Source organism: Vicia villosa, linkage group LG2 (assembly GCF_029867415.1).
Source record: "Vicia villosa cultivar HV-30 ecotype Madison, WI linkage group LG2, Vvil1.0, whole genome shotgun sequence".
NCBI lineage: Eukaryota > Viridiplantae > Streptophyta > Magnoliopsida > Fabales > Fabaceae > Vicia > Vicia villosa.
In genome coordinates, this window is record NC_081181.1 from 56,925,937 (window position 1) to 56,938,771 (window position 12,835).

The window sequence follows — 12,835 nt, forward strand, 5'->3', positions numbered from 1 at the left end:
GTCATTTCCGCGGGATAGATATTTTCTTTATAAGAAAGAAATATTGTGAGAAGGGAAAGGGATGGAAAGAAAAAGAAGAGAAAGAAAGAGAAGAGAGGAAGAAGAAGAAGAGCAAAGAGGAAAAACAAGAGAAAGTGGAGGATTCTCAACCGAATCGATTGCCGATCGTCACAATAGTAAGGTAAGCGGGTGAATCTAATTTATCTTGGATGTATGATTCTTATAGTCTTGTTCTTGTTCTTGTTCTTCTTGTTCCAATTTCCACAATTTTCTTGTGTGGTCTTTGTTTGATTTAAGTTTGTTTGAGAATGATTGTATGATGATTAAATGATATCCTTGTTGTGTTATGGTGATTGATCATGTTTGTTTTCCATTTCTATGGCTTGATTGAGTTTGAATAAAATGTTAGGTTTTGAGATAGATTGATGAATCAACCATGAAAAGTTTGATGTTAGGTTGTTTCTATGGTTTGTATGTGTTGTATTGGTGTTATAATGATGTTTTGGAGTGGTTTTGGTGGGTATAAGAGGGTTAAAACTGTTCTGGTTCGTTCTGGTTTTTTCTGGGTTTACGCAGGTCCGCTGAGCGGAGGTGGGTCCGCTGAGCGGAGGTTCTGTTGCAGAAAATTCTCTGCGAAGGTCCGCTGAGCGGAGCTGAAGCGGACAACAGCTTTTTATGTTTTTCCAAAACTTTGAAACTTCGTAACTCCTGAACCGTAACTCCGATTTTGTCGCCGTTCAAAGCGTTGGAAAGCTAACGCAATAACCTATATTATTATCTAATTAAATGATTCATAGGATTTATTATCCCATTATTTTTATTAGGATCAAGTGATGAGTTGTGTAGTATGTTCAATTATCCAAACTTTGAAACCTTGTAACTTTTGATCCGTAGCTCCGTTTCGTACGCCGTTCGAAGTGTTAGGAAGCTAGTTGGATGTTCTATATGATAGTATAGGCTTGGTTAGATTGTTATTAATTGGTTATGAGGGTTGTTGATGAAAACACATAATTGTTTATATGCGCGATATGATTGGTAAATAATCATAGTGCTTAGTTGTAATTGTTAATGATGTAGGATGTAGTAGTGGTTGGTTGATTTTCATAAATGGTTTGTGAACTAGTGCATGATAAATCATGATGATGTGTTGTGTGAATGTTATCGTATTGGTACGAGGTATGTGATTAGTTGTCGATAACATGAGATCATGTTCATATGTGTTATGTATTAATGAATGTTCATTCTTGATATGTGACAATGTTTGGTTGTTTGTTATTAACATGATGTGTGGCCTTATGGCAAGTAATTGTTGTTATGAGAATGATGTATTATCATTGTTGAATTGTTGTTATTACAACTTGTTGATGATGTATTGATGGAGTTGTGGGCTAATGGCCAATATTAATTTGAGGTGATGCAATTATGCGATCATTTATGCCGATGTGGCCAGTATGTTTTAACGGTGAATGTGTGTTGTGTGCTTATTAATGCCTGTGTGGTAATTATGGTGTGATGTAATTGATAACGATGTTATTAAATGGTGATGTATCCTTTTGGATAGAATATAAACGATGTAACGTGAGTGTATGATCGTGTTATATTGTTGATGATGTTGTTGTCGTGTAATAGAGTCATATATTTGCACAGCATAACATTTCAATACGTTAATGGCGGAATGTTGTTAACAGGTGGCCTGCGGGCATGGTTACCAGTAGGAGCTTAATGCTCGGTAACGGTATATTAGCCTGAGTGGCAAGAGGTCATCAGTGGGAGTTGCGTGCTCGATGACGACAGCCTGCGGGCTTCCTGAGTGGAATAAAGTCCCAGCATAATGCTCGGCAGGTGTATTTGTCATAATGACAAGGAGGAGTTTTACTCCGGATTTGGAACCACATGCATATGCATAGTCGAGTCTCATTCATCATCGTTAGTCTTTATAATTCATGTTACCATTCATGTGTCGCATTACTTATATATTGATTGTGGTTGACTTAGTGGATTACTTTGTTGTATGATTATTGATGATACTTGTTGGCATTACTATAATTGTCATGCTTTCATTATGAATTATATTCTCACCCTTCTGCTGATTTGATGCTTGAATGGCATCCTGCAGATTAGCCGCTTTGGGAGTCTTTTGGAAGAAGTAGTTCTCCAGTTGGCATTGTCAGTCGCTCTGATACGTAACACCGGGTAGTCGGGAGTCTGTTGTTATTTATTTGTATATGATTCTTTTGAACGTGTATATGTGATAACGTGCCATTGTGTATTGTAAACACTTTATTTTGGAAAACTCCTCTTTGAGAGTGAGAGCTTTACGTATACATATATGTTCATATCTTCCGTGTGTTATGTATCATGTTATTGGAAGGTGTGTATGCTTTTGGCATCGCTGATGCCCGTTTGTTTTTCTAGGTGTTTGTTTGGTTACTTAGTGTAACATCCTAATTGTGTTGTATGAAATTTTAAATACTCTGATATTTTCTTGCCTAAATGCTTTGGGTAGAATTGGGGTGTTACATTAGTGGTATTAGAGCAGGTCGGTCTGTCCGGCCAGTGTTGTCTAATGTTGTTTAATTCCTCAGTACGTGATAAGTGTGTGGAGCACTGTCAGTACTTATTGTGCCTCTAGCCGGTTGTGTGCAGGAGTGGTTTGAAACTAAGTGGGGGAGAAGATATGCTTCTCGGATATGTTTCAGTTGCAAGATGTTAGTATGCTACTGAGGGCAGCAGTACTAGTGTTGTTGGAATTTGTTGTTTTCTGGAGTGAAGGCGACTTGGACTTAAGACTTTGGTTGTTAATCAAGTTGGAGTGTCTCGGAGTAGATTTTGGTTATTTCTAAGGAATGGAATTTAGAGAGTTGTGATGCTCTAACGCTACTGATGGACTATGAAGTTGTTGTTTGAGTAGCCTTGTGTGAAGTGTCGTTGTTGGATCAATGATTAAGGAAAGTATTGTGGTAGACTTTGTTGTAGGAGTTATTGACGTTGTTGGAAATGTTCTGAAACTCGAGTAAGAATTAGGAATATGAAGAGTTGAATAGGATCTCAGGGATTTTATTCTTAGGATTTGTTAGAAGTGTTTTGGTACGTAGCTACAAGATGTCGGGTTGGCTGGTTCAGATGATCTTGAGAGATTTGTGAATTATGGAATCATAGTGCTTCTATGCTATGAGCAAAAGTTAGAAAAGAATATTATTATTGTTGGTACTGATAGTTTATACTCTATTATGATTGTCGGCTACCTATTGACAAATTGAGGACTTGATCACCCTTAATCTCTTGTTGATAGTAGACAGGATCGTATTGGACGTGATAGGCTTATCTGGCTAGTTTGATAATATTGGAAGTGAATGAGTTGGTGCAAGGTGGTACGACGTTGTTTATGTTGTCGACGACTTTGGATGTCCTTGAGAAAGAGCAATTGTGGGAATTGCGGATAGTTATGCATATGTATAAGTGTTTCTTGAAGGTTTAATTGATTCATCGTCGAAAAGAGGAATTTCGTCTGGGAGTTCTGTTTTGACGGATTTAGTTCCTAGAACTATTGTTTTATCGAGGGTTCCGTATCGGATGCCAACTTCTGAGTTGAAAGAGTTGAGGAGTCAACTTAAGGATTTTCTTGAGAAGAAGTTTGTTTGTTCGAGTGTGTCGTTGTAGGGTGCATGTGTTTTGTTGGTTAAGAAGGAAGGTTCTACGAGGCTTTGTGTCGATTTTAGACAATTGAGAAAAGTTACAATTAAGGAAAGGTATCCATTTTCGAGGATTGATATTTGACGGATCAAGTTGGTTGGAGCTTGTTTGTTTTGCAAGTTTGATTTGAGGTATGGGTGTCATCAGTGTAAAGATGATCATGCTAAGCACTTGAGAATTGTTTTGTCCGTGTTGGGAAGAAGAAGTTGTTTGCTAAGTTTCCTTGTGTGAGTTTTTGGTTGAGTGAAGTGAATGTTCAAGGGGTAAGTGGTGGTTTATGCTTTTATGCAAGTTAAGATTTTTGAAAGGATTTATCTGTCACAAAATTTAGAGTTGGCAGTTGTTATTTCTGTTTGGGAAACTTGAAGGCACTAATTATTCGGATCGAGATTTGTGTGTGTAAGTGACTACAAGAGTTTGAAGTGTTCGTTTGATCATAACGAGTTGAATATGAGAAACCATTGCATACGTCTATGTTGATGATTCGAGTATTGTGATTGTTGAAACAGTTGTGAGATTTGAGTTTGGTTCGTAAAGCGACTTCTTCAAGTGTTGAGCTTCATATGTGAAAGCTTACTTATGGTATTCTTGATGAGATTAGGAAAGGTCAGAAATCGGATTTGAATGGGTTGATAAGATGACATTTATTAGTCAAAGATAAAGATGGTGATGTTCGGATTTGAAAAGAGGACTTTGGATGAAGTGCGTCATATTGATTTGAGTATTCATCCTGATGCTACTAAGATGTATCAAGATTTGAGAAGGTCATTTTTAGTGGCAAGGATATGAAGGGATTTGTTTAATTGTGTTTGACTTGTCAGAAGTCGTCTGGTTTCATGTAATTGTTATCCATTCCTGAGTAGAAGTGGAATAGCATTTCTATGGATTAGCTTTTTGCCTTTGATTGGATAATACAAAGACTTTTGTCTGGTGTGCAAGCTGACACAGCATATTAAGAGGTTGAGTATGTTAGAGAGAACAATGAGTTTCTGGTGAATACTAGAAGGAGTTGGAAGTTGGTTATGAAATTGGTAAATCTGTTTGTTGTGGGAAATCAGAGTGCGCATAGGAAGCGTGAAATGGCGCAGTTCGTATGTGTGTGTATGAATTGTTAGGGTTCAAATTTTGGACAGTGGGTGTGGTAGGAATGATAAGACCACCAGATGTTTTGGTTACATGTTTGACTGCTATGTCTTGGCATGGTTGTTTGGATGTTGTGCGACCGGGTTGTTGGTATTCTAGTTTTGCTGAGGATGTTCAGAAGCTGTATATGTCTTGGAACTTTATGTCCTTATCTATGATGATGTCTCGTTTCCATGGTGATGGTTCGAGTACATGTAGCTAATTCCTTGGATGGGGGATTAGAGGTGTGTTGCCTTTGATGACGGTAACATTATGGTTGCGGTTTGGTTGACAAGTGCATTGTGTGGGCATTGCATCTTGTTCTTGTTGGTTGTGTCTTGGTTATTTCTTGTGTTTTGGTGTTAGTCGATGAGTGCATTGTATGGGCATTGCATCTCGTTGTCGTTGTTGTGTTTTGGTTGTTTTGCTTTTAGCGAGAGTGATTCGTTGTTGGTGTTGATTGTGTCGTTGCTTTCGTGGCTTGATAGTTGGTTAGTCGGAGGCGAGAGCGTATCCAAGTTCGTTTGTGTTTGGGATATTTCCGAGGACGCAAATCTTCTAAGTGGGGGAGAGTTGTAACGCTCGGAAAAATAAGTATATGCTTAATTTGGACGTTTGTGACGTTTATTGGAATTTTACCGTTTTTGGAGTCGTTTCAGTCGGTATTAGTTCGGGATGGCGGACTAATATTTAATTGAAGGTTTTCATATTTTTGGTACTAGAAATATCAGTAAGGTAATATTCCGCGTTTTGGGGCGTTTGAACGATATTTGAGCATAGGGGCATTTTGGTCATTTCTGCGGGATAGATATTTTCTTTATAAGAAAGAAATATTGTGAGAAGGGAAAGGGATGGAAAGAAAAAGAAGAGAAAGAAAGAGAAGAGAGGAAGAAGAAGAAGAGCAAAGAGGAAAAACAAGAGAAAGTGGAGGATTCTCAACCGAATCGATTGCCGATCGTCACAATAGCAAGGTAAGCGGGTGAATCTAATTTATCTTGGATGTATGATTCTTATAGTCTTGTTCTTGTTCTTGTTCTTCTTGTTCCAATTTCCACAATTTTCTTGTGTGGTCTTTGTTTGATTTAAGTTTGTTTGAGAATGATTGTATGATGATTAAATGATATCCTTGTTATGTTATGGTGATTGATCATGTTTGTTTTCCATTTCTATGGCTTGATTGAGTTTGAATAAAATGTTAGGTTTTGAGATAGATTGATGAATCAACCATGAAAAGTTTGATGTTAGGTTGTTTCTATGGTTTGTATGTGTTGTATTGGTGTTATAATGATGTTTTGGAGTGGTTTTGGTGGGTATAAGAGGGTTAAAACTGTTCTGGTTCGTTCTGGTTTTTTCTGGGTTTACGCAGGTCCGCTGAGCGGAGGTGGGTCCGCTGAGCGGAGGTTCTGTTGCAGAAAATTCTCTGCGAAGGTCCGCTGAGCGGAGCTGAAGCGGACAACAGCTTTTTCTGTTTTTCCAAAACTTTGAAACTTCGTAACTCCTGAACCGTAACTCCGATTTTGTCGCCGTTCAAAGCGTTGGAAAGCTAACGCAATAACCTATATTATTATCTAATTAAATGATTCATAGGATTTATTATCCCATTATTTTTATTAGGATCAAGTGATGAGTTGTGTAGTATGTTCAATTATCCAAACTTTGAAACCTTGTAACTTTTGATCCGTAGCTCCGTTTCGTACGCCGTTCGAAGTGTTAGGAAGCTAGTTGGATGTTCTATATGATAGTATAGGCTTGGTTAGATTGTTATTAATTGGTTATGAGGGTTGTTGATGAAAACAGATAATTGTTTATATGCGCGATATGATTGGTAAATAATCATAGTGCTTAGTTGTAATTGTTAATGATGTAGGATGTAGTAGTGGTTGGTTGATTTTCATAAATGGTTTGTGAACTAGTGCATGATAAATCATGATGATGTGTTGTGTGAATGTTATCGTATTGGTACGAGGTATGTGATTAGTTGTCGATAACATGAGATCATGTTCATATGTGTTATGTATTAATGAATGTTCATTCTTGATATGTGACAATGTTTGGTTGTTTGTTATTAACATGATGTGTGGCCTTATGGCATGTAATTGTTGTTATGAGAATGATGTATTATCATTGTTGAATTGTTGTTATTACAACTTGTTGATGATGTATTGATGGAGTTGTGGGCTAATGGCCAATATTAATTTGAGGTGATGCAATTATGCGATCATTTATGCCGATGTGGCCAGTATGTTTTAACGGTGAATGTGTGTTGTGTGCTTATTAATGCCTGTGTGGTAATTATGGTGTGATGTAATTGATAACGATGTTATTAAATGGTGATGTATCCTTTTGGATAGAATATAAACGATGTAACGTGAGTGTATGATCGTGTTATATTGTTGATGATGTTGTTGTCGTGTAATAGAGTCATATATTTGCACAGCATAACATTTCAATACGTTAATGGCGGAATGCTGTTAACAGATGGACTGCGGGCATGGTTACCAGTAGGAGCTTAATGCTCGGTAACGGTATATTAGCCTTAGTGGCAAGAGGTCATCAGTGGGAGCTGCGTGCTCGATGACGACAGCCTGCAGGCTTCCTGAGTGGAATAAAGTCCCAGCATAATGCTCGGCAGGTGTATTTGTCATAATGACAAGGAGGAGTTTTACTCCGGATTTGGTACCACATGCATATGCATAGTCGAGTCTCATTCATCATCGTCAGTCTTTATAATTTATGTTACCATTCATGTGTCGCATTACTTATATATTGATTGTGGTTGACTTAGTGGATTACTTTGTTGTATGATTATTGATGATACTTGTTGGCATTACTATAATTGTCATGCTTTCATTATGAATTATATTCTCACCCTTCTGCTGATTTGATGCTTGAGTGGCATCCTGCAGATTAGCCGCTTTGGGAGTCTTTTGGAAGAAGTAGTTCTCCAGTTGGTATTGTCAGTCGCTCTGATACGTAACACCGGGTAGTCGGGAGTCTGTTGTTATTTATTTGTATATGATTCTTTTGAGCATGTATATGTGATAACGTGCCATTGTGTATTGTAAACACTTTATTTTGGAAAACTCCTCTTTGAGAGTGAGAGCTTTACGTATATATATATATATGTTCATATCTTCCGTGTGTTATGTATCATGTTATTGGCAGGTGTGTATGCTTTTGGCATCGCTGATGCCCGTTTGTTTTTCTAGGTGTTTGTTTGGTTACTTAGTGTAACATCCTAATTGTGTTGTATGAAATTTTAAATACTCTGATATTTTCTTGCCTAAATGCTTTGGGTAGAATTGGGGTGTTACACCTTCAGCTACTCCCACTACTTCAGCCTCCCGCAACAGGCGGAATTCTCCAGTCCATCCTTCTCCATCCCCGTCTTCCCGCACACACACCTTTTCACCTACAGCATTTGAGGCGGGAGAGACATTAGGTTCTCTGGCGACACCAAAGGTACCAGAGGCCCAGTCTCAGCCTCCATCCTAGCCTCATACGACACCAGAGGTGGCTCATGCATAGCATGCACCTGCACCACAAGCACCTGCTGTTGGCTGAAGATTTCGTTTAGAAAGAATGTTCTTTGAAGAATTAGAATTCGAAGGAAGATGGTTACGGATGACCATTTCTGAGTTTAAAAATGGCTGCTGATGGCCATGTTTCGAGAATGATTGTTTAAGTTGAAATGAAGATAGTTAGAAGTGGAACTAGTTCGAAGAGAATCATCTTTGAGACTTAAACGTTTTTGCGAAATACGTAAATTACTGAAGCTTAACGTGTTTTCGTGGCATTCTCGGTTCTGATCACGTTGCCACGCGTCGAAAGAGGATTCAGGCGGGAGGATTTGAATTTTGAAGTAGTCTGTGTAACCGCACACGGACAGATGGCATCCCAGGGATTCTTGTGGGTAACGTGGCATCAGATTAGTGTAGGACCGTTAGGGTCGAAATTAGTATAAATAAGGGTCTTAATGTTAGGATTCCGTGTGTTCATTTTGTACAAATCACTCACAAACCACTCAAGTATCAAGTGTTTAGAGAACGAGTTCGCTGAGAAATGTACGTATGACACCAACACCAGTTTAATACATTTGTATCTTTCTTTATTCAAGTATCTTTTCATTATTACTACTTTCGTTTACTTTCTATTATTTATATTCCTGCACTTCTTTTATTTTGTCTAACTTTTATCTCGAAGCATTTTACATTCCTGCATTTAACATTCTTGCACGTTACATTCTTGCACTTTACACTTTTGCAGTTTTACGCTTTTATTTATATTTATTTGTCGAAAGTCATACTTACGCGTATAACAAGTGTTGTTTTTAAGTAAACATTCACACGATCATATCCCAAACAAGTTTTCTCGAAGCCAGAACAAACAAGCATGAATCAAATCATATCGAAAGACAATTGTTTGACTATGTCCTAGGATCAATCTAGTCGATTCTGCGAGTAACCAAAGTATATTTTATAGTTTGGAGGACTAGCGGTTGTTTACCGGAAATCACCGTAAACAAATGGCACACCCGGTGGGACAGTGTCAAACAGATTGTTATTAATTGATTGTTTTGTTTTGTCTAGAAAATATCAAGACCTTGTATGAACCTTAGGAACGGTAAATTAACCAACAGTGCACAACCGATTCCAAATGAAGGTATAACAAGAAAATGGTCAATGCGGCCAGTGGAGGGGAGATCAAGATCCCCCACAAGGGTCAGGAACAGCAGCGGCAAATTCTACGCATGTTTCGACTTCTACCCAAGGAGTGCAGGATATACCGGTTTCTACAGGATCTAGACCCATAGGTAGTTCCCAGGCGATACCCGAAAATACTACAGGGACGACAGGGACTGTGCCAGTTTCGAGTTTGACCATCGCGCCTCCATTCATCAACGCAAGCGAGATACCACCTTTCTCGACAAACACTGCAAGTCAATTATTTTCCCCAGGACCATCATCCACTTTCGAAGGTTGGAGACCCAACAATCCATATGGAATGCCATATTCATATATGATAGGATTACGAGGATCAGGGCCTACATACACTACAACTAACCCGACGACATTTTCGCCGAATGTCAGTTTGATAGGTCGAAGCGCACAAAATACTGGCTTCTCTGCCCAAATACCCCCTTTCACCACAAATAGTCAAGCAGCATTTTGACAGGAAATAGATGCAAGTAACCATGATATGTTAGGAACTCTTGCTAAAGAATTGGGGTCGATCTTGAATCCATTAGCAACAAACATTGCCAGGACTAACCGGGATAATGTGGAAACTTTCCAAAAAATATCATCTCAAATAAATCGAATGGCGGATTTCTTAGGAGTCCCACAAAATAGGCGAAGGAACAACCAATCAACCTATCAAGAAGGGGACCCAATTTTAGAACAAGTTCGAAACGCAGTTCCGACACCCAGGCCAACGCCAGTCAAACAAAATCAAGTGATAAATTTGGAAACTCAAAATCAGACTGCTAACGTTGGTCGACAAGAAATTCCCCAACAACAGCCTAGAGTAGTTGTACTGGGAAGAGACGAACATCCTGACGAAGTCGTACATAGGGTTAGGAGAGACAACCTGGCAACAGAAAATAACCTAACTGCCATGATAGAGAGAATTATGGCCAATAATGGCCTCAATACTGGGCTTCGACGTCCAAATTATACATCCCCATAGCAGAATATATTATGCAAACAGAATTGCCAAGGGGTACCAAAGTACCAAAATTCACTAAATTTTCAGGGGACACCAGTGAGTCAACCGTGGAACACATAGCCAGATATTTGACGGAAGCAGAAGATTTAACAGGAAACAAAGACTTAAGAATTAAATACTTCCCCAGTTCGCTAACAAAAAATGCTTTTGTTTGATTCACCACGTTACCCCCAAATTTCATAGATGCATGGGCACACTTGGAGAGATTATTCCATGAACAATTCTACATGGGTCAAACCAAGATAAGTCTGAAAGAACTGGCTAGCATCAAGAGGAAGTTCACGGAGCCGATAGATGATTACTTAAATAGGTTCCGTTTGTTAAAATCAAGATGCTTCACGACTGTCTCAAAGCATGAATTAGTCGAAATGGCTGCAGACGGTTTAGATTATTCAATTCGAAAGAAATTGGATACTCAATACCTAAGGGACATGGCCCAGTTGGCAGACAGGGTTCGACAAGTCGAACGACTAAAAGCAGAAAAGGCCAGAGCAAATAAAAATTACAAGAAAGAAAGGGTAGCATACGTCGAGGCTGAATACGTCGATGGCGAATCTTTCGAAGATTCATACAGCGTGGAAGAGGTCGAAATAGATCTAGCTGAATTAAAAGAAGCGCCACCTTATTCTTGCAAATTGCTCACACCCGCCAATGGAAAAAATCCAGTAGAGAATGATAAAAGCGATAGATTTCCTAAGAAAACTTATACGTTTGATGTCACTAAATGTGATGAGATATTTGACTTACTAGTAAAAGATGGCCAAATGATAGTGTCTCCTAATTCCAAAATTCCTCCGTTAGAACAACGGAAGAAACGAGGCTTTTGTAAATATCATGGTTTTTTAGGCCACAAAACCTCACAATGTTTTCTTTTCAGGGGTCTAATTCAGAATGCTATCAAGGACGGACGTCTGAAATTTGCTGACAAAACCAAGAGTCATATGAAGGTTGACACAGACCCTTTGAATGTTGCTGCCACTAAACTGTGTGAACCACTTGACGTCAACATGGTGGAAGTGTCTAAAGTAGATGTTGCTGAATCAGAGATAATTTCAACTGGAAAGCAGGCTACTGAAAGCCTAAATGACAACAAAGTCTTCAATACTGATGTTGAAGAATCCCTCGATGCAGAAATGACTGAAGATCTGAAAGGAAAAACCAGTGAGGCCACTGAAGACCTCAGGGCAAAACTTCAGCAGATACAGATTTCTGAAGCTCCTCTGGCAGTTGTTAACATGGTCAATGTTAGGTGTCCTTTGTCTGAAATAGCAGAACTAGAAAAATGGCTGATAAGGGAGAAGGGAAACATTGAAATCCCACCAAGAGGGGAAAGCTTGAAAGATTATCTCTGGAATTGCCATGAAAAGAATGGCGGAAAGATGCTGATGTGCCCAAGGTGTTCAATCATGCTGAATCGAAGGGTTCAGGCTAATTTCGAAAGGGCCCTACGAGAAAGATTGGAACAACCCTGGAGAGGAGGAAACTCATTGCTAAAGGTGTACCCAAATATGGAAGAAAGCTTGGTGGGTTTCTTGGTCAAGTGTCATAAGGAAAACACTGAGGTTGCATTGTGTCCCAGATGTGGAGCAGTCTATGACGAATTGCTGGCACGATCATTCGAAAGGGTATATTTCTACATGGGTCGAGAAACCCAGGGGTTTCGTCCCAACCTGTGTGGGTTCGACATATGGACCCCATCGAAGAGGCCTGACAGCCCACACCCTAGAGCTTGAAGGGTCACGTTCAAAGTCCCTGCAGACATACCCAGGGATAGATGGGTGCAAGCTGGTGCGAGAACCAACAAATGGCGAAGTTGGGACCAAGGGGGAAGGACTGCAATGGCATATAGGAAACAATTCCAAACCTCAAATCGAGAGATGTACAGGTTGGAGAATTACAAAGGCAAAAATCCTATGTCTAGGTCCCAATGAAGAAGGCACCAGAGGATGAAGAAGGCCCAAAGAGAATACAAACCAAGGGAGATTGGAGAGTCTAGTAGCAACCAAGTCCCAACCCATGGGACAAGGACAAGTAAACCTCCAGTGGAACGCAAGTTGTTCGACTCTGAAAATGAGAAGGAAGAAGAAAAGATGCATTCCAGCCCTTGGAAGGAAGACGATAGAATGACAAATGATTTCGACTCAGATGGAGTATCTTCTATAAACCTCAATTGCAATGTTGTGTCAGTGCTCCCTCATGAATTTAACCAAGAAACAGAAGCTGAAGATTATGAGGAAGCAGATGTGGAAGAGATGGCAAGACACAGACCTGTGTGTTATTATGTGCTAAATAA